Source organism: Pleurodeles waltl, chromosome 1_1 (assembly GCF_031143425.1).
Source record: "Pleurodeles waltl isolate 20211129_DDA chromosome 1_1, aPleWal1.hap1.20221129, whole genome shotgun sequence".
Taxonomy (NCBI): domain Eukaryota; kingdom Metazoa; phylum Chordata; class Amphibia; order Caudata; family Salamandridae; genus Pleurodeles; species Pleurodeles waltl.
Genome location: NC_090436.1, coordinates 385,952,596 through 385,974,393, shown reverse-complemented (window position 1 = coordinate 385,974,393; position 21,798 = coordinate 385,952,596). Strand labels below are relative to the sequence as shown.

Here is a 21,798-nt window from a genome sequence, read left to right as displayed (position 1 = left end):
CCACCAGTTTGGCCATATTTCAGAGCTGCAACATCACTGGAGTGCCCAAAAGCACAAGGTGTGCAATACTCAGAGACATGGCCAAGGTAAGAAAGGCTGAAAGACGACCACCACTGAACAAGACACACAAGCTGAAACGTCAAGACTGGGCCAAGAAATATCTCAAGACTGATTTTTCTAAGGTTTTATGGACTGATGAAATGAGAGTGAGTCTTGATGGGCCAGATGGATGGGCCCGTGGCTGGATTGGTAAAGGGCAGAGAGCTCCAGTCCGACTCAGACGCCAGCAAGGTGGAGGTGGAGTACTGGTTTGGGCTGGTATCATCAAAGATGAGCTTGTGGGGCCTTTTCGGGTTGAGGATGGAGTCAAGCTCAACTCCCAGTCCTACTGCCAGTTCCTGGAAGACACCTTCTTCAAGCAGTGGTACAGGAAGAAGTCTGCATCCTTCAAGAAAAACATGATTTTCATGCAGGACAATGCTCCATCACACGCGTCCAAGTACTCCACAGCGTGGCTGGCAAGAAAGGGTATAAAAGAAGGAAATCTAATGACATGGCCTCCTTGTTCACCTGATCTGAACCCCATTGAGAACCTGTGGTCCATCATCAAATGTGAGATTTACAAGGAGGGAAAACAGTACACCTCTCTGAACAGTGTCTGGGAGGCTGTGGTTGCTGCTGCACGCAATGTTGATGGTGAACAGATCAAAACACTGACAGAATCCATGGATGGCAGGCTTTTGAGTGTCCTTGCAAAGAAAGGTGGCTATATTGGTCACTGATTTGTTTTTGTTTTGTTTTTGAATGTCAGAAATGTATATTTGTGAATGTTGAGATGTTATATTGGTTTCACTGGTAATAATAAATAATTGAAATGGGTATATATTTTTTTTTGTTAAGTTGCCTAATAATTATGCACAGTGATAGTCACCTGCACACACAGATATCCCCCTAACATAGCTAAAACTAAAAACAAACTAAAAACTACTTCCAAAAATATTCAGCTTTGATATTAATGAGTTTTTTGGGTTCATTGAGAACATGGTTGTTGTTCAATAATAAAATTAATCCTCAAAAATACAACTTGCCTAATAATTCTGCACTCCCTGTATATGACACAGATCCTATCCTCTCTAATTACCAAGATTATTCCTAGTGAGGCCATCTCCCCCTGAGGATACCACCTTTTGGACCTGTCTGTAGTGCCACTTCACAGACTGCCAAACAGACCAAATCAGACATCCAAATCCCAGCACACTCAACCTGGCGATTTGGCTTCTGAAGTCATAGTTTGGCTATTTACAACTTCCATCCTATTGTATGGATATTCTAAAAGAAGCATGCAAACCCATAACTAGACAATGTTATGCAGCTAAATAGAAGCGTTTTGTCTACTATTGACAACCCAAAAATATTGATCAAGTTTCAGTACAGGATATTGTTTGCTATTTGCTACACTTACAAAAAGCAAATAAGCATATTAGTCTATTATGATTCATTTAACAGCTGTAGCTGCTTACCTCCAAATTAGACAACATATTTCCCTGTTCAGTATTCCTGTTATTAAGGCCTTTATGGAAGGTCTTAAAAGGGTTATTCCACGTAGAGTTCCTCCAGCCCGTGTGGAATCTTAATATTGTCCTCACAAGACTTATGGGGCCACCATTTGAACCCATGCGTTCTTGTACTCTACAGTTTCTATCATGGAAAGTTGCTTTCTTGGTAGCAATCAGTTCTTTAAGAAGAGTTAGCGAAATTCAGGCATTCACTTTAGATGAACCCTTCTTTCAAATCCATAAAGACAAATTAGTTCTGAGAAAAAATCAACAATTCCTACCAAAGGTAGTTTCACTTTTTCACATCAATCAGTCAGTGGAATTGCCAGTCTTGTTTCCACAGCCAGGTTCAGTGGCTAAAAGAGCTCTTCATTGATGTTAAAAGAGCTCTCATGTGCTATATAGTTAGAACAAAAATTTCAGAAAATCCAAACAACCCTTTGTGGCATTCTCAGAACCTCACAAAGATAATTCTATTTCAAAAAATGGATAAGCCAGTTGGATAGTAAACTGTACTCAAACTTGCTATCTTAAAGCTAAAAGACAGTTACCAGTAACCCCTAAAGCACATTCCACTAGGAAAAAAGGAGCTTCAATGGCAATCGTAGGAAATATACCAATGGCAGCCATATGTAAAGCAGCCACATGGTCTACCCCACACATTTACTAAACACTACTCTGTGGGTGTATTATCTCGCCACCAATCAAAGGTTGGACAGGCAGTGCTTCGAACACTGTTTCAGACTACTCCAACTCCTACAGGCAAGCCACCGCTTATTTTGGGAGGGGACTGCTTTACAGTCTAAGCAAAGCATGTGTATTTACAGCTACACATGCCATTGAACGGAAAATGTTACTTACCCAGTAGACATTGGTTCGTGGCATGTAGTGCTGTAGATTCACATTCTCCCTCCCCGGAAGCCTGTGGCCGTTGTAGTACAATTTATTGTAAATATTTATATACATTGCATGGACAACTCATTTCTTTACTATATATGTACATATACATTTATACACTCTTTATTTCACCCTCTTGCGGGAAAACAATCTAACAAAGGATTTGATACCCATACGCAGTATAACCGAGAGGAAGAGTCACTCGATCCAGTGACTCAAACCTTCTTCGAAGAAAAACAACTTGTAACACTCCGAGCCCAACACTAGATGGCAGACTTATGCAAAGCATGTGATTCTACAGCACTACATGCCATGAACAGATGTCTACTGGGTAAGTAAAATTTTCTATATAGTGAATACGTATTCATATATGCACACAGCAAAGCTAGATTTAAGAATTAAAAATGCATTACCATGGGGCCTGAATCCAACAACATCCTTTGACTGCCAACTTCAAGATGTGGAACCCTTGACAACCGAGACAAAAGAGAACAACCCCGATGGGATTACTCTCTGGGCTATACGTCCATCCCCAGAAATGAGTTTCTTCTTTTTTTCAGTTGTCAAGCCTCCCCACCTTATATACTTTAAACAAACTTAAGAGGAAGGTTCTAGAACCCCCCACCCCTCCCTTTGAGTACGTGTGAAATTCAAGTGCTGACTGTACCAGGTCAGTGTTGAAAAAACACGCTTTAGACTGGCCAGATCTCACGGTGTATCTCTAAGACCGAGCTGTACCCTGCTCAACCATAAATATTCTCAGCCTGGTACATCCGTATCTGTATTCTTCTCCCATGTTATGTTCCCTTCTCTGGTGAGAAAAAGCAAAAACACGTTAACAGGCTGAATGCAGAAAAATACCTGCGCCACCAATGTGACTTCGTTTTAAGCTAAGCACAGCACAAAATGGAGTCAGTGGTCAAGATGGAACCAGTGGTTAAATACAGATAGCATTACACCACAACACCACAGAAGCATAGTCAACCAATGCCACCTGACGGCTCGCAGGGGTACTGCTCAAAGAACAAACCTCGAACCAAGACTGACTCCCTGGGAGAAATTGTAAGTTAAGGAATCTGCAGCTAAAAAATTTCTACCATATAATGTGTTACCAAAGGTAAGTAACTTGTTCTTCAGTGCTTAGGACTTGAGAAATAGGATTACGTATTAAGTAATTTATCCTTATTAACTTTCTTTCACAGCGTTGAATGTTTATTTAAGTCATTAACAATCTACTCCCCTTCTCAGCAGCACCAGAACTCCATGCAACTTTAGCTCCCTTGCGACTTCTTGCTACAAAACAGACTTGGAGATGTTTCTCCATCACCTTCATAGACCGTTGATCTTAACCATAACATCTACAGAGGCACCTTCCTCGTGCTTGCCCCTTCCCCAGTGCCACCGAAAATGCTCAGCTTCGGGTGATGGAAGAGAGATGGACCTTTCTAAAAGTTTCCACAGTGTGGGGCAAAGTATGCATCTTCTGATCAGCACAATGTCTGCAACTTTATTTGTCACCGGAACAAAGTGAACAGGATTGCACACCCTGCAACATACTCAACAACAAGAAAACCCTTCTCTCTCAACACAAATGGCATCTAGCTCAAAACATGGAGATGGCAGCTGAAGCTGAATTCTCCACACAGGAATAACAAGAAGTCTGCACCTGGGACGAGAAAGAGAATGACCGTGCCGAAGGTGGCGTCATCCTGTGAAGTCCTCACTATGTTGCATCCAATGACTATGATCAACGCAAAGAGGAGGGCCACCATAAACTATTGCCTCCAACTGTGCACTCCTGGAGGAATCCACGGGCATGTGATCTGGGCCCAGGACGAAGACCATTCCAAGGGCGGTTAGTACCCAGGGTTACCAGGCCCTCACATACTCAAAACATTTACACCTACGCCTTCCCACCTCCGCTTTGGTGCGTTGCTGCCTATGAGTTCCGGTCAACACAGGGACCCCGTCTCGGAATGAGACAGGATGATAACCTCAATCTATCCCAGTCGGCTCAAGGCCACAAGGGCTGGCTTGGATGCACAGCCCTCAGCCACAGCAGCATTTATTGCTGGTGAAGCCATCAATGCCATTAAAACCATTGACGCCATGCACCCCCTTAGTGCCGGCAAAGCTTTTGGAGCACAGCAAACATACAGCATTGACTCAACACACATCATAGGTGTTGACTCAGCAACTGACACTTGAGCGTAAAGCCAGCTACATTGGTTGTTGCCGCTACACAGGAGCATTGTATGAAAAAGTCTAAGTCATGTCTTCCAAGAAATCCTATACCAGAATCATTCCTGATGTCTTCAAAGACCTCCTAGGGCTTATGGATAAAAAACTGCATTTGCATGCAGAACAACTACTTAAAAAGATGACCCATAGGAGGAAGAGGCTGGACGTTGCTTAACCTCAGCGTCCTCAATAGAAAAAGAGTATGGGGCATAAGAGTATCAACCCTATGTCACTTGACACTACACTATCTCCACAATCCATGTTAGCATCTTCCAAACACTCAGACGATGTAGACACAGGGGGTCCTACACACTACTCTCATGAGGATGACTTTCAGGGAGTGCCCCCAGATAGTCCAGATACTGGGGATGCATACAGTGTCGTTTCACCAGACCTTGACATTGATGTGCCAGTCCTAATCGAAGCTTCACCATCAGGTGCCACTTCTTCCACCATAGTGTCCTTCAGTGAGTAACATAAGGTTCAGATGCACACCTCAGAGGAGGAAATTGATTTCTTAGTCAAGACGCTCTATAAAACTGTGTGCTTGATTCAGTATTTTACCATTGAAGGGTTAATGTTGAAGGTCTCTACTGAGATATTAAAAGAGCCTGTAAAATAAAGGGTGCTAACACCTCGAGCTGAATGTAAAGATAAGCCTTACCTCATTGACCCACCCTACATTAGAGGACACCACACATTGGATTCTTAGTGGGTACAACAGGTAGGAAGAGGGCAGCTTCCCAGAGTACAGGTGACGCTCCTTCCTTCGATAAGGAGAGCAAGCATATAGATGCAGCTGGTAAACACATGGCGTTTGGACATGCTAATCACTGATGCGTAGTCAACATGGTAGGCTTGCTTTTGTGTTAAAACAGGGCTACCTGGGATAACATGGAGGAGATGTTTCAACACTTCCCAGACCAATATAAAACAAGCATTGTGTTTTAGCCATGTTGTACACTAGTGTGGCTGCTATTCAGCATGGCTAAAAGTTAGTGGTGCGAGGTGGTGTAGATGAGGTAGAATGGCATAGGATAGAATTTAGTGGGTGTGGATTGGTTTGGATTGGGGTGGATTGAGTTAGATCGGACTAGGGTACATTGGAGTGGGGGAGTGTAGTAGATTGGAGTGGAGTAGATTTGGGTGGAGTAGGGCAGATTGTGGTGGGGCAGATTGGAGTGAGGTGTGTAGAAGTAGGGTAGATCTGGGTAGATTGGGGTAGAGTGGAGTGGGATATTTTAGAGCGGGTTGGATTGGGTTAGAGTGGAGTGATGTAGATTGGAGTGGAGGGGGTAGATTTGCGTGAGGTGAATTGGGGGACTATAGTAGGGTAGGTTGGAATAGAGTGTGGGTAGATTGGGGTGTTTTGGAGTAGGATAGATTGGAGTGTGGTAGATTGGGGAAGAGTAGAGTCTGGTGGGTTGGGTTAGATTGGAGTGGGGTAGACCAGAGTGGGGTAGATTGAAGTGCATAGTGGATTTGGATGGAATGGTGTGGGGGTAGATTGGGGTGGGGATTGGGTAAATTGCAGTGGGGTAGAGAGGAATAGATCATGATGGGGAAATTGGAGTAGGGCAGTTAGGTGTAGCATAGGGTGGGATAGATTAGAGTAGGCTGGAGTGGGTTAGATTGCACTGGCATGGGGTCAATTTGAGTGGTGTGTAGTAGATTGGAGTGTGGTAGACTGGTTTAGAGTGGAGTGGGGTAGATTGGAGTGGAGGTGGACAGATTAAAGGAGTCGAGAGTGTAGTGAGATTGGGGTGGGGTGGGGTAGACTGGAAGTAGAGTGAAATGGGGTAGATTACAGTGAAGTGGGGTAGATTGGGTGGATTGGAGTTGGTTAGATTAGAATGGAGTGGGGTAGATTGGAGTCAAGTAGTTTGGAGTGGGGTAGATTAGAGTTGATTGGGGTGGGGTGGAGTAGATTGAAGTGAGATAGATAGAGGTAGATTGGACTAGAGTAAATTGGGGAGGCATAGATTGGAGTAGGTGAGATTTGGTGCAGTGGGATGGAGTTGGTTAGATTGGAGTAGGGTCGAGTGGAGTGGGGTAGATTTGGGTAGAGTGGAGTGGGGTAGATTTGGGTAGAGTGGAGTGGGGTAGATTTGGGTAGAGTGGAGTGGGGTAGATTTGGGTAGAGTGGAGTGGGGTAGATTTGGGTAGAGTGGAGTGGGGTAGATTTGGGTAGAGTGGAGTGGGGTAGATTTGGGTAGAGTGGAGTGGGGTAGATTTGGGTGGACTGGAGTGGGGTAGATTTGGGTGGACTGGAGTGGGGTAGATTTGGGTGGACTGGAGTGGGGTAGATTTGGGTGGACTGGAGTGGGGTAGATTGGGTGGACTGGAGTGGGGTAGACTGGGTGGACTGGAGTAGGGTAGACTGGGTGGGCTGGAGTGGGGTGGGCTGGAGTGGGGAAGATTGGGTGGACTGGAGTGGGGAAGATTGGGTGGACTGGAGTGGGGAAGATTGGGTGGACTGGAGTGGGGTAGATTGGGTGGACGTGAGTGGGGTAGATTAGAATGAAGAGAAGTTGGATGGATTGCAATGGAGTTTGGATTGAAGTAGGCTTGATTGGAGTGGGGTGGGGTGAATTAGTTCGACTAGGGTAGATTGTGGAGTTGGGAAATTGAAGTGAAGTAGGATAGATTGGAGTGGAGTAGATATGGGTAGGTTGGTGTGGCGTAGATAGAGTGGAGAAGATTCGAGCAGAGTGGGGTTGATTGGGGTGTGAGTGGATTGGGGTTGATTGGAGCGAAGCTGAGTGGATTGGGGTAGATGGGAGTGGGTGTAGATTTGGTGGAGTGGGATAGTTTGAAGTGGAGTAGATTGTAGAGAAGTTGAGTGGGATAGAGTGGAGTTGAGTGGAGTGGAGTGGCATAGATTGGTGTAGTGTGGAGTATACATGATGTGGTAGTACAGATAACACATTTTCAATTGATATGACAATCACTTTTGCACTGAAATACGGTTTTACTGTGCCTAAACACTAATGTGTGCAAATGTCCTCGTCTAGTGTTTTGATGTGATTTGATTATATTCAAATATTTGTTTCCACCACACTTTGAAATGACAAAAAATGTGGTTCATTTTTACTAATTGATATATTCTAAAACAGTAGCACAGTTATTTTTTTTGTTGTGTGCTAGAAGACAAAATCCCACACCATCTCCTCCCGCATGGGTACTAAGCAAGGTTGTCACAAATAAATTCTCTAATACCCAAGAAAGACAGCATGCTGAGGCCAATAATAGATCTTCACCATCTCAAGCATTACATATTGTCAGAACACTTTCACATGGTGACACTGCAGCATGTGATTCCACTGCTTCAGTAAGGTGACTTCATGACGGCACTCGACCTAAAGGACACTTAACTTCACATCCCTATTCATCCGGCACATCACTGTTGCCTCAGGTTTGTGGTAGGTGGATGGCATTCCCAGTTCAAGGTACTGCCTTTCAGGTTGACAACAGTACCACGAGTATTTAACAAATGCCTGGAAATTGTGGCAGCCCCGTTTGAGAAGACACAACATTCACGTCGTCCCCTGTCTGGATGATTGGCTGATAAAGAGCTCAAGCAGACAGCAATGCCTGCATCAAACACAAAATGTCATCAGTATGTTACTTTTCCATCAATGCCCTAAAGTTCCATATGCAGCCTCTCCAGATATAACCATATTTGGAAGAGGTTCTCAGTTCTTACCGCCAAAGCATACTCCTGCCAGAGGATTCTCAATCTCCAAAACCAACTGGCTCTTTTTCAGCTACAATGTCGCTTGCCAGTCAGAACAATGTCACATAATTGCTTATTGTATACAAGGGTGTCTACCATTTCAGTGGTCACACACAGAGGGCAGTTTGGGGGATTTAGTGTTTATTCTGCCCAGGGTCCTTCAGTCATTACAATGGTAGAGCACAGACAGTCTTCTCAAAGGGTAGACCTTTTTTGTACCCAGTCCCACAAGCGACTGTCACCACGGATGCATCACTCATAGAATGAGGAGTGCATATGGAGGACATGGTAGTCCAGAGCTCGTGCACCGATCATCAACAAATACACATCAGTTTGCTAGAACTCTTAGTGATTCACTTGGCCCTAAAACCCTTCATCACCACTGTTACTCAAAAGGTTGTCCTCGGAACAGACAATATAACGGCACTGGATTACATCCTGAAAACTGTGGGAACACATTCAATACAGATCTCACTTAGCTCAGGAGATTTGGCATTCAGCTTCTTGCCACCATATCCACCGTCTGGCACAGTATCTCCCACTGGTGGACAGTTCTGTTGCAGACCTGCCAAGCAGGACACAGCAGCAAGTCCACGGGTGGGAACTCCACCTCCAAATCCTTTGCTGCTACTTTCAGTGATGGGGGACACCAGGCCTGTTTGTCGTCACAGAACGCTCAAAATGATAAAGCTTCGCCTACAGGTACCACAGTCCATGAGCAATGCTCTGTGGATCAATCAGTCAGGGATATTTGCCTGTGCTTTACCACCTCTCCCACTCATTCCTTATGTTGTCAGGAAACTAAAACAGGCATCTTTCAAGATGATCCTAGTAGCTCCCATCTGGGCATGACGACCTTCGTAACAGCCCTTCTGGAGTTGTCACTATTACCTCACAACACCCCAGACCTTCTCACTGAGAGCAGTAGCAGGGTCAGGCATCCCATCCTCAAACAATTCAACCTCACACTTTGGCTCCTGAAGTCATGGAGTTTGAATTTTTACAGTTGCCTTCAGAGGGTATGAACATTCTTAAAGATGCACAGCACCCAACAACTAGAGCTTGCTACACAGGTTAGTGGAAAGGTTTGTCCCCTACGGTATATACCTTTGCAGTCCAACAGAACAACAGTTAGTACAGTATGTGTTACACTCTCAGAAATCACGGCTAGCATACACTTCCATATGACCGTACCTTGTGGCAGTTGTAGCATACTTGCAAAACTGTATACACCAGTCCTTTTCCGCATACTGGTCATTATTGTTTTTATGGAAGGGCTAAAGAGAGTAATTCCTTTATGGGTACCGCTGGTCCAGTCATGGAATCTAAATGATGTGCTCATCTTTTGAACCATTATATTTCTGACAATTACAGTTCCTATCGTGGAAGGTTGCTTTCCTGGTGGCTATTATCTTGCTAAGGAGGTTTAGTGAAATGGATGGTCTTACCATAGAAGAATTTTACTTTCAAGTCCTCCAAGAAAAGGTACTCTGTGGACAAACCCAAAGTTTCTTCCAAAAGTCTCCTCACCTTTTTACTTAAATCAGATACTTGATCTACCGGTCTCTTTCCCAAAGACAGACAGTGGGAGAAAGAGCACTTCATACACTTGATGTTAAAAAGAGCACTTGTGTATTACATTGAGAGGACTAAACCTTTTAGGAAAACACTGTTTGTTGCTTTCTTGAACCCTAGAAAGCGAAACACAGTTTCTAAAGCAGGAATTGCGAGATGGAAAGTCAAATGCACACAAATATGTTACATAAAATCCTAATGAATATTGCCAACAGGTCCACGAGCACATTCTACTATGATTAAAGGTGCTTCCATGGCTTTTCTAGGTAACATTCCCTTAGCTGAACTTTGCAAGGCAGCTACATGTACAAATCTGCACACATTTGCTAAACGTTGTGTGGACGTACAAGCAACACAAGTTCTTGTTGGACAAACAGACCTGCTGAACCTGTTCCAGACGTCTACACCATCTCCATACCTAAAGCCACTGCGAGGGGAGAACTGCTACAGTCTATGCTTAGCATGTGTATCCCTAGCAAATACATGCTAGGAATGGAGTATGTTATTTACATTGTAAGCATCTATTCTTAAGGTGTAGTGCGGCAGATTGACATGCGCCTTCCCGGAAGGCATTAGCTGGCTTCAGATTTCATGTATGATACTTTGTACACACACACATATATATATATGTTCGATGGCATGTGTAGCTGCAGATACACATGCTGTGCACAGTCCGCCGTCTGGTGTTGGGCTCGGAGTGTTACAAGTTGTTTTTCTTCGAAGAAGTCTTTTCGAGTCACGAGACCGAGGGACTCCTCCCACTTCGATTCCATTGCGCATGGGCGTCGACTCCATCTTAGATTGTTTTTTTTCCGCCATCGGGTTCGGACGTGTTCCTTTTCGCTCCCTTTTTTCGTGTCGGAAAGTTAGTTAGAATCTCGGAAAAAAACTTCGGTATTGTTTGCGTTCGGTATCGGGTTAGTTAGAACAAATCGACACCGAATTTTGAAGAGCTCTGGTGGCCCTTCGGGGTTTTTTCGATCCCCCGTCGGGGCCTGGTCGGCCCGGCCACGTGCGACTTCAAGGCTCATGGAACGGACCCCATTCCGTTTCTGCCCAAAATGCCATCACAAGTATCCGTATACGGATCACCATCTGGTCTGTAACTTAAACTTGTCCCCCGAGCACAAGGAGGATACTTGTGAAGCCTGTCGAGCGTTTCGGTCGAGGAAGACGCATAGAGACCGAAAAGCCAGGAGACTACAAATGGCGTCCACGCCGACAGGTCAAGATCGTTTCGAGGAGGAAGAAGAAGCTTTCTCCGTCCGCGAGTCGGATTCGGAAGAACTCGACGCCGAAGAAACAACCAAAACCGTGAGTAAGACGTCGAAAATCAAGACTCACGAGAAGTCTACAAAAGCCCAGGGGACGCCACCGCCAACAGGCCATGGCTTAACCCTAAAAAATAGGTGACCTATCCAAGGCACCGAAAAAGGGCATGCTGGTGTCGAAGTCATCCGACTCCGGTCGAGATACCGCCACACAGTAACCTCGGAGCCGAGACAGCGGCTCCGAGAAACTTCGGCACAGACACAGCGGCACCGAAGAATTTCGGCACCGAGACACCACGCCGAAAACAAAGAAGGTTTCTTCGGAGCCTAAAAAGACTTCCGAAAAGGTTTCGGTTCCGAAACAGCCAGCCTCGGAGCCAAAAACTAGTTCCTATACAGAGGAACAAGGATTAACCTCCCAATTACATAGATTTGGAGAGGAGCTTCAAGCTGTAGAACCTGACTACACACAAAGAAGGCTTCATATTCATGAGGACACAGGGAAGATAACCACTCTTCCTCCAATCAAAATAAAAAGAAAACTTGCCTTTCAACAAAAGGACAAGCAACCACAGGCAAAGATAGCAAGGAAAACAACCCCACCACCGTCCCCGCCACCATCAATACATGCATCACCAGCAACAACTCCACCACTGATGCACTCACCAGCTCATACCACAATGAGTCAGGATGATCCCGATGCATGGGACCTCTACGATGCTCCAGTGTCTGACAATAGCCCAGACTCTTATCCTACAAAACCGTCACCACCTGAGGACAGTACATCCTATACACAGGTGGTCGCAAGGGCAGCCGAGTTTCACAATGTCTCCTTACATTCGGAACCAATTGAGGATGACTTTCTCTTTAACACCCTATCCTCCACCCATAGCCAGTATCAATGCCTTCCCATGCTCCCAGGAATGCTAAGACATTCAAAACAAATTTTTCAGGATCCAGTTAAAGGCAGAGCCATAACTCCGAGGGTGGAGAAAAAATATAAGCCACCGCCCACAGATCCAATATATATTACAACACAACTAACACCAGACTCAGTAGTTGTGGGGGCAGCTCGTAAGAGAGCCAACTCTCATACCTCAGGCGACGCACCACCTCCAGACAAGGAGAGCCGCAAATTTGATGCTGTGGGAAAAAGGGTTGCAGCACAAGCAGCAAATCAGTGGCGTATTGCCAATTCACAAGCACTCTTGGCAAGATACAACAGGGCTCATTGGGATGAAATGCAACATTTCATCGAACACTTACCCAAGGAGTTCCAAAAAAGAGCGCAACAGGTGGTGGAAGAGGGACAAAGTATCTCAAATAATCAGATACGGTCTTCCATGGATGCAGCAGATACAGCTGCAAGGACAATAAACACTGCAGTCACAATACGAAGGTACGCATGGCTGCGCACTTCTGGGTTCAAACCGGAAATCCAGCAGGCTGTGCTCAATATGCCGTTTAATGAACAACAATTGTTTGGGCCGGAGGTAGACACTGCCATCGAAAAACTCAAAAAGGACACCGATACAGCCAAAGCCATGGGCGCACTCTACTCCCCGCAGAGCAGAGGCACATTTCGGAAAACACCTTTTAGGGGAGGGTTTCGAGGTCAACCCACAGAAACCACAACCTCACAAACAAGGCCTACCTACCAGGGTCAATATCAGAGGGGAGGTTTTCGGGGGCAATTTAGAGGGGGCCAATTCCCAAAAAATAGAGGAAAATTCCAAGGCCCCAAAACCCCTCAAAATAAGCAGTGACTCACAAGTCACACAACCCCATCACATAACACCTGTGGGGGGAAAACTAAGCCAATTTTACAAACTTTGGGAGGAAATAACAATAGACACTTGGGTCTTAGCAATTATCCAGCATGGTTATTGCATAGAATTTCGCCAATTCCCACCAAACGTCCCACCGAAAACACACAATATGTCAAAACAACATATAGATCTTCTAGAAGTTCAAGCATTGCTACAAAAGGACGCAATAGAATTAGTACCAATTCAACAAAAAAACACAGGAGTTTACTCACTGTATTTTCTAATACCCAAAAAAGACAAAACTCTGAGACCAATACTAGATCTCAGAACACTAAATACCTACATAAAATCAGACCACTTTCACATGGTCACATTACAAGACGTAATCCCACTGCTCAAACAGCAAGACTACATGACAACATTAGATCTAAAAGATGCGTATTTCCAGATACAAATACATCCTTCACACAGGAAATACCTAAGGTTCGTATTCCAAGGAATACATTACCAATTCAAAGTGTTGCCATTCGGAATAACAACTGCGCCAAGAGTTTTTACAAAATGCCTGGCAGTAGTAGTTACACATATCAGAAGGCAGTAAATACATGTGTTCCCGTACTTAGACGACTGGTTAATCAAAACCAAAACGCTAAAACAGTGTTCACAGCACACAAAATATGTCATACAAACCCTTCACAGGCTAGGTTTCTCCATCAACTACGCAAAGTCACACCTTTTGCCGTGTCAAACGCAGCAATACTTAGGAGCGACAATCAACACAACAAAAGGGATTGCCACTCCAAGTCTACAACGGGTTCAAACATTTCACAAAGTAATACAGGCCATGTATCCAACACAACAGATACAAGTCAGAATGGTAATGAAACTACTAGGCATGATGTCTTCATGCATAGCCATTGTCCCAAACGCAAGATTGCACATGCGACCCTTACAACAGTGCCTAGCATCACAATGGTCACAAGCACAGGGTCAACTTCTAGATCTGGTGTTGATAGACCCCCAAACATACATCTCGCTTCTATGGTGGAACAGTACAAATTTAAACCGAGGGCGGCCTTTCCAAGACCCAGTGCCACAATACGTCATAACAACAGATGCTTCCATAACAGGGTGGGGAGCACACCTCAATCAACACAGCATCCAAGGACAATGGGACGTACATCAGAGACAGTTTCACATAAATCACTTGGAAATGTTAGCAGTATTTCTAGCGCTGAAAGCATTTCAACCCATAATAACCCAAAAATACATTCTTGTCAAAACAGACAACATGACAACAATGTATTATCTAAACAAACAAGGAGGTACACACTCAACACAGTTGTGCCTCCTAACACAGAAAATATGGCATTGGGCGATTCACAACCACATTTGCCTAATAGCACAATTTATTCCAGGGATTCAGAACCAGTTGGCAGACAATCTCTCTCGAGATCACCAACAAACCCACGAATGGGAAATTCACCCCCAAATACTAAACAATTACTTTCAAATTTGGGGAACACCTTAAATAGATCTATTTGCAACAAAGGAAAACTCAAAATGCCAAAACTTCGCATCCAGGTACCCACAAGATCAATCCCAAGGCAATGCTCTATGGATGAACTGGTCAGGGATCGTTGCATACGCTTTTCCCCCCTCTCCCTCTCATTCCATATGTAGTAAACAGGTTGAGTCAAAACAAACTCAAACTCATACTAATAGCACCAACATGGGCGAGGCAACCTTGGTACACGACACTACTAGACCTGTCAGTAGTACCTCATGTCAAACTACCCAACAAACCAGATCTGTTAACACAACACAAACAACAGATCAGACATCCAAATCCAGCATCTTTTAATCTAGCAATTTGGCTCCTGAAATCTTAGAATTCGGACACTTGCACCTCACACAAGAATGTATGGAGGTCATAAAACAAGCTAGGAAACCTACCACTAGACACTGCTACGCAAACAAGTGGAAAAGATTTGTGTATTACTGCCAGAGTAATCAAATTCAGCCATTACACGCATCTCCAAAGGATATAGTAGGATATTTACTACATTTGCAAAAATCAAATCTAGCTTTCTCTTCCATAAAAATATATCTCACCGCAATATCAGCTTACCTACAAATTACTCATTCAACTTCACTATTTAAAATACCAGTCATTAAAGCGTTTATGGAAGGCTTAAAAAGAATCATACCACCAAGAACACCACCTGTTCCTTCATGGAACCTCAACATTGTCTTAACAAGACTCATGGGTCCACCTTTCGAGCCCATGCATTCTTGTGAAATGCAATACTTAACGTGGAAAGTTGCATTTTTGATTGCCATCACATCTCTAAGAAGAGTGAGCGAGATTCAAGCATTTACCATACAAGAACCATTTATTCAGATACATAAAAAGAAAGTAGTTCTAAGAACAAATCCTAAATTTTTACCAAAGGTTATCTCACCGTTCCACTTAAATCAAATGGTAGAATTACCAGTGTTCTTCCCACAACCAGATTCTGTAGCTGAAAGAGCACTACATACATTAGACATCAAAAGAGCACTAATGTACTACATTGACAGAACGAAATTAATTAGAAAAACAAAACAACTATTTATTGCCTTTCAAAAATCTCATACAGGAAATCCAATTTCAAAACAAGGCATTGCTAGGTGGATAGTTAAGTGTATTCAAACCTGCTATCTTAAAGCAAAGAGAGAGCTGCCTATTACACCAAAGGCACACTCAACCAGAAAGAAAGGGGCTACCATGGCCTTTCTAGGAAATATTCCAATGAACGAAATATGTAAGGCAGCAACATGGTCTACGCCTCATACATTTACCAAGCACTACTGTGTAGATGTGTTAACTGCACAACAAGCCACAGTAGGTCAGGCTGTACTAAGAACATTATTTCAAACTACTTCAACTCCTACAGGCTGAACCACCGCTTTTGGGGAGATAACTGCTTACTAGTCGGTGCACAGCATGTGTATCTGCAGCTACACATGCCATCGAACGGAAAATGTCACTTACCCAGTGTACATCTGTTCGTGGCATGAGTCGCTGCAGATTCACATGCGCCCACCCGCCTCCCCGGGAGCCTGTAGCCGTTTAGAAGTAGATCTTCAACATTTGTAAATATATTACTTTAACCTTTATTATGTACATACGTATTCATTCCATTGCATGGGCACTATTACTAACATACACAACTCCTACCTCACCCTCTGCGGGGAAAACAATCTAAGATGGAGTCGACGCCCATGCGCAATGGAATCGAAGTGGGAGGAGTCCCTCGGTCTCGTGACTCGAAAATACTTCTTCGAAGAAAAACAACTTGTAACACTCCGAGCCCAACACCAGACGGCGGACTGTGCACAGCATGTGAATCTGCAGCGACTCATGCCACGAACAGATGTACACTGGGTAAGTGACATTTTCCATATTCGTCTTACACATATAATAGTTGATATTTTCTATACCTTCATAGATCCATCCTCACTCATAATAGCAGGGGGAAAAATGAGCATTCTAATAATGGAGCCATCGATCATGCAAATTCACTCGAAGAGGAGGAGTCTTAACGTCATGTCAGCAACAAAATACTTCTTCGAGAGGAACAAGTTGTAAAGTCAGAGCCCAGATTTAGATGGCAGGAGTGTACATAGCATGTGAATCTGCAGTACTACACACTACAAATAAATGCATACTCCTTTCTTTAGATTTATTTATTATCCAAAGTGAAATGGGCTCCTGTGCATGGGTGGGAATATTCAGTGTGAACGACTTCAGTGAAGATTCTAATACTGCGTAGTTGGGATTAACAAGTAACCTTTCCATCACCATCTTGTTCCTGAAAACAGGTATGGTACCATGGGCAACCTTTTCATCCCTTATTCCCTTATCATGTTGGTCTCTCCCGATGCTCCTTTCTATTGATGTACTGCAGTTAAGATAGCTGAAGTCTGTTCTGAATCAATGGAAATGTGTACATTTATGGGCCTAGTTGAAGTCTACCCTTGCATGCTCTGCAGTATTGTGTTTATAAAGGCATTGCAAGGAGATTTTAGTTCGAGTAATCAATGTAGGATAATGTAAAAGGACTGTGACCAAATATGACACTGAGGCTGTTAAAACTATTTAAAAGACATCATTTGTGAATTTAAGAAACACTGTTGTTCTGTTCCTTGTCCAGCGATTAAAAAAATTTTTTTTGTATAAACAGGGACCGATGACCACAACGGGCACAAGAAGACCTTCCAGTTCTCCATTCGTTATCCTCTTTGCGATGCCAGAAAATGCCTTTTGACTGCCTGTGTACAGTCTGAAGTAAGGAAGAAAGGAACCTGAGAACACCAACTATGGAAAATGATTCAGCACTAAACTACAGATGTCATTTTCCATTTTATTCCACAGCTTTAGGAGAAGCATCTACTTTTAGGATAAGTGAAGGTGAAAAGTAGGGTCTTCAGTTAATGTTTTCGGTCCCAGACAGCAGTTTTATTTTAGTACAAATACTGACCATTACAGTTTGAAGAATGCTCTACGATGAAACTGAAAAGAAGTGCAGCATAAGCTTTTGTAAAATAAACACTCTTCAGCGCACTGAAAACATTATCTGATTGAAAACAAATCAAATGAAGCTTCTTCCACGAAGAGCACCTTGTTAGACAATAGCAGTATCAGACAGAGCAGATCGGGTGTTCAGTCCTTACCACATGGGAAGTCACGTATGTTGAAGAGAATGAGAGAATTGTGATATGTGACGAAAATAAACATAAGACTGCATATTAGTGAAAACACCGTTCACAGAACAGACTTTGGTCTAGAAAACATTGTACAATTATATATTGTTACCATTTTAGAAGGTCTGATAATTTATGTTTTAATGTCCCCTTTATTTTTAATATAAATTGATGCATTTAAAAACGTCCCATTTAAAATTAGTTTGAATATGTGTACAATGTTATGGTAAATGAAGTAGCACTTTGTGGTTTGCTAATGCATCATGTTGTTTTTCTAATGTTTTTATTTTGATCACTGTAAGCCGTAACTTCGAATTTTCACACTAGAGCCTTTTGTTACGGGTACTCACCAACAGGGTAAGCCCCTCCAAGTTAAGAATATAGGAAAATAATAATATAGGTTTCCACTCTGATGAGTGGATAACATTTAAAGTACATGTTCATTTCTTTATGTACTGTACAATTATTTTACAACATTACATATATCTTTGGAATTGACCAAACAACAAAATACTGTAGCCCAGCACATTGCACATGACATCCAGTAGTCCAGACAAAAATAATTAGTAATTAGACCGCTAAATACCATGTTATTGTCTACATTTGTGCACAGTTGCACTCTTGAGCTAAATGTACAAATATTACAATATATGGAGGTACGCTGATTGGCACAGGGGATATTTGTAGTTTTATGAAAGCTTCAGCCAGCAATACCTCTGTTCTGACGTATATTTTCTTACAGTCTGATTCTTTTTCCCCAGTCATTGTGTAATGTGGCAGTTACTTATCCGGTAATCCTCATTCCTCTGATTATCCTTCTTCAACACAGCCCTTAAATGAGGTGTGCATACTTCCTCCAAGAACAATGTGGGCAGGTTTCGAAAGAAAAAAGACTTCTCATCTAAAAACCTTCTTCTAAACTCTTCCACCTAAACTCTACCCATTTTCCAGAAGCCAAAAGAGGATACCTGACCCACATCTTGTCATTCCAAAGCAAAAGGAAATTAAGGTTATGATAATGGGAAGGAGGAGTGGTTGTGGTTATTGAGATGAGGAAGAAATCTGAGAATGAAGATTACTAGTGGCCAATAAGTACATTACCTCCTCAATCCTACCTTGTGTCAGTCCTTAGTTAAATGATGATATGCCCAAGCAAAAGTACCACAATCTGAAATACCAACTTCCACTCCAAAGTACTCTAGCTCATCTAATTTCACCAAGCAAAAAAGACAAAATAGATCAATTTAGAGAGCAGGTTTCAGAACTTTAATTCCAAAGTCCAAAGAGTTATGATTCTTTAAAACAGGGTGAAAATGCTATACAAAGTTTAAGGAACTTCGAATTCACTGTACATTAAATGGGGGTTATTACAACTTTGGAGGAGGTGTTAATCCGTCCCAAAAGTGACGGTAAAGTGACAGATATACCACCAGCCGTATTACGAGTTCCATAGGATATAATGGACTCGTAATACGGCTGGTGGTATATCCGTCACTTTACCGTCACTTTTGGGACGGATTAACACCTCCTCCAAAGTTGTAATAACCCCCTAAATATCTTAAATAGAAGTACCACCTAGCTCGATCCAATTAGCTGCCATTTCTCAAGAACAAAAATAAATAGAATCTGGCAAAGGTGTGATGCCTGAAATTCATAATCCAACTATGTAGGGAAAAGGAAGATGGCTTGCAGTATCGTTTAACAACTATCCATACACTATGTGCACCTAAATGAGAGACTTAAATCTTCAATGCTCAGGTGACATCCAAAAGGTGCCATGCATCGTCCTCAGTTGGGGGTGGGAGAGCAGTCTCTGGTGCTGTATGGGAAGAGGAAGCTACTTTAGGACAAAACCTTGGGCCCAAAAGAAAATCCATACTTTAATTAAATAGACAACGGAGTAAGAGGTTTTGTAGACAAAGATCCCAAGTCTCCCAACTTTGGAGGTCATAAACATCTTATAGAGACGTAAAATGAGCTAGCTAATTGTAAAGCTGAGAGCGCCAAGGGTAAATCCAAGGAAGCAACTACAGGGCTGAGAGATGTTCAATGAAAAGAAAAACCTTTCAGTGGATGAGTCATCAAAGGCTCCATATTGAAAATACCCTCTTCTAGTAAACTCTTTTACTCTTTATTGCTACCCATTGTCTTCTAAAGGTGGAGACAGATAAAACCAAGAGAAATCTATTATGAAGACATTTAAGAACCTATTTGGGCTCACGAGTACAGCGGTCTAGAGATTTCCTCAAACCCAGGGCAAATATATTTCCTGTGGTGGCCATATGATCAATGAGTAGAATGACAATGAGGTTCTTCCCACAGAGGATGCACATGTGGAGGAAAGAACTAGTTACTGGAGACCCGCCCTTTTGGGTTCCAAGCAGATAGAAGATGTCAGAAGTAGTTCTGAGACAGAAGAGGGCTGTAGTGGGAGAAACGTTCTGGAGTATAGACCATCTTCCTTGCGAGGGTAAACTCACAGATCAGTGGGCATAAATGAAGCAACCAGGATTAAGTCTGCATTTTCGTTCCAGAGATGAACCAGCAGTGTGGTTATCAGAGGGATTGGCAGAAAATCATATAGAAGAAGGGGAGATGAAGCTGAAGTCACTAAATGTATTCCCCAAGCACCTAAATCTGGCATCCGAAATAGAAAACGTGACACTAAAGCATTGTGGGAGCTGGCAAAGAGATCCAACGGTGGTGTCCCGAACCACCTGCAGATCCCCTGAAATACTTAAAAGGATTGTTTGAAATTGTGAGATTGAGGAAAGGCCCCATTTAAGCGATCTTATCTTTCACTGAGAGTCTCCTGAATGTGGGATCCAATAAGATTGAATGGTTCTATTCTACCCATGAACAAATCTAGACAGCTAACTGAGGGAGAGAAGCAGGATTTTTTTCTGACTGTATATAAGACTTTGCTACTGTGCTGTTGGTCTGAATTTAAAACTGCTTGCCCTAAAGTTTAAGGAAAAACACCAAAGGAAGTCCTTTTGAATTGCTGCTTATTCTTTAAATAGATGACCAAGCAACAATCTGAAAGAGGCCTCCCCCTCCACTGAGCTGAGCAGCCTGCCAGGATTGTAACTTGGCGGGGGCACTCTTTTTCTCCAGGTTTGCAGGATTTAGCCACCATTGCAGCTTTTTTCCAGTTGAGGACTACAAACAAAAGAAATGGAGACCCAATTAGGTCCCTGGCAACGAAAGGTCTCCCTTGCTAAGATGTTTAAAATCTGGGACTTACCATGTCTCCTTGTACCGAAAGAAATTTCCTCGCAGGAGGTCTGTGCTGAGTTACAGCGTTCGACAGTTGTAGTCTCAACTTGGAAGCCCTCAGTTTGGGAAATCAATACAAATTATGTTGATGTCTGAAACCTGGCGCAGTGAATTTCAGAAGCTGGACTTCTTGATGTTGACCAGATATCAATGTCTTACTGGGAGTTGACAGACGCAAGATGGGACCTGTTAGACTTCTATTGCGGTTTTTGAGTGGATAGGGATAAACCAGTTGCCTAAGTAGGGTTGTAACATGATTCCGGCATTGTGTGTACTAGAGGAGTTAGTACATTAGTGAATCCTCTTGGTGCTGAGGTTAGCTTGAAGGGTAGAACGTATAGCTGCCAATGAAATCCTTGAAAACAAAACCTTAAAAACCAGAGGAATCAAAATGTGGAAATAGACATTTTGAAGCTCTATGGTTGTCATTCACTGTCCTGGAAGTGTTTTTTTCTTCTCTTTATAAACTGATATATCGATTTGTGATTGAAGATTAACCTGAAGTCCCTTGACGGCTTTGCTACCAAGAAAAGTGTAGAATAAATTAATTTTCCTTGTTTTAAAGTACTCTTAATAATGGCTTCTTTCTGGGCAGATATGAAGCTCCCTGCTTCAGAGCCCAGTGGCGAGCATTATCCCTAGGCAACATGGTTGAAACAGTGCTGTAATTTGAAGGAATCTTTACAAAGTCCAGAAAGGGGCCCTGATGTTTTACATCCAGCACC

The 21,798-nt window shown here is 43.0% G+C and overlaps 1 protein-coding gene across 2 annotated transcripts in view; it reads left to right on the top strand.

Moving 5' to 3' along the window:
• Positions 1-19,186, top strand: part of JMY (junction mediating and regulatory protein, p53 cofactor) — a 651,557-nt gene extending 632,371 nt beyond the window's left edge. For both annotated transcript variants that reach the window (XM_069223266.1, XM_069223256.1), the window contains one exon: positions 17,275-19,186. The gene's annotated coding sequence lies outside the window, so the exon portion shown is untranslated. The remainder of the gene's footprint in view (positions 1-17,274) is intronic.
• Positions 19,187-21,798: the final 2,612 nt, after the last annotated feature.